The sequence below is a fragment of the Canis lupus genome, chromosome 13 (genome assembly GCF_011100685.1).
Source record: "Canis lupus familiaris isolate Mischka breed German Shepherd chromosome 13, alternate assembly UU_Cfam_GSD_1.0, whole genome shotgun sequence".
In the NCBI taxonomy this organism is placed as follows: Eukaryota; Metazoa; Chordata; class Mammalia; order Carnivora; family Canidae; genus Canis; species Canis lupus.
This window is the reverse complement of record NC_049234.1, coordinates 37,374,265-37,375,842: the sequence shown is the minus strand read 5'-3', so window position 1 is coordinate 37,375,842 and position 1,578 is coordinate 37,374,265.

Sequence of the window (1,578 nt, the reverse complement as noted above, 5' to 3'; positions counted from 1 at the left end):
GGCGGCCCCACGGTGAGCAGTGAGCGTGGAATGTGGCTGGGTGCTGAGCCCGGGGATCCCCCCCTGCACACCTGCCCCAGGCCACAGTGGGATCCCTCCTGCTGGAGCAGCGGGGAGCCAGCCCGACTCCCTGGGGGCGAGGGGCTGCTCCATGAGGAGCCCGAGCCTCTGAGCAGGGGTCCAGCCCGCAGCCCGTGTCCTCGGGGCCCTTCCTCAGGGCGCGCGGGGGTCCTGGTGAGGCCCCTCTGTCACGGGGCAATGTGCACCCCCTGCACCCACCATGCTTGGCGCCTGCCATGTCTGGCTCGGGAACTGTTCTCGCCTGACTGACCGACCGACCACCTCCCGGCCGAGCAGGACCAGGACTCTTTCCAGGGAGGGATGTGGATGCCCGGAAGGGGCAGGGCCGAGGGGCCCAGGCGCAGTTGCACAGGGCGCGGACTGAGCTCCCGGGTGCAGCAGGGTCCTGCAGGTCTCCGCACACACGGCCTGCATGCGAGGGGTGCCTGGCTTGCCCCGCCCGGGTCTCAGTTTCCCCCTCTGCACTGGCTGAGGGTGGTGGCGAGGCTGGCCTCTGGGGGCCCGGGGCCCGGCCTCCCCGCCTGGCGGGGCCGCCTGCAGCGCCCAGGAGCAGCTGGCTCCAGCACCTCTGTGCCAGCCTCCTCGGAAAAATACAAAACTTTCCTTGGAGGCCGGGTGGGGAGGGAGGCGCTGAGGCAGGAGGCAGGAAGGAGGGAGCGGGGAGAGGGTCTGGTGTGTGGGGGCCCAGAACGAACAGGCTGCCTGTTCCAGGGACAGGACGCAGCGCACTCCCTGTGCCAAGCCTGAGACAGAGGAAGTTCGGGGTGGGGGGAAGGACTGGGAAGATGTTGCCTCAGCTCAGGGTGCTCACTCGGAGCCCCCTCCCAGCACCTCTGCCTCCCAAGGGGCCCCCCACGCCATCGCTCAGCCCCCCATCTCAGGTGTCTCAACAATGTGCGCCCGGTGCTGACGGGGCTCCTGCTGCCCCTGCCTCCTTCCGCCCTGGCCGCTCAGGGGTCTCTGGCAGGTGCAGCAGGCAGGTGTGGCCCAGGGACCCCTTCCCTCTCACTTGCCGGCTGAAAGGCCCGGGGGGGGGGGGCCCACCTCTTGGAACCTCTGTAAAAACAGGGCGAGGGTGTCCCCTTGAGACATGAACGGGTGCCCTTGTCTCTCCCAACCTCCTGGCATCTCCAGCTCTCTGCCCCCCTCTCGCCCCACCCGTCCCTTCTTCCTCTTTGCCCTTGGGCCCAATGTCACCTCTAACCCACTGTATCCTGAGCTCGGCCCTGGCTCCCCGGGCTTCCTGTGGCCCAGGTCCCCCCACAGGAGGCCCCGAGGAGGGTGGGCAGCAGGGAGGCCCTGCGGGGGCGGGGGCGGACTGGGGCAGGGCCACCCTGAGGGCCCAGGGGTCCTCCAGCTGCCAGGGCTCAGATCCCAGGCCCTGTGCCAGCTGCTCTCCCCACATCACTGGGGCCTGTGCAGCCGCCCCAGGCAGCCACCCCAGCCCCACTGCTGCCTCCGAAGACAGAGCCAGCAAGTGGCAAAGCAGAGCCGTGG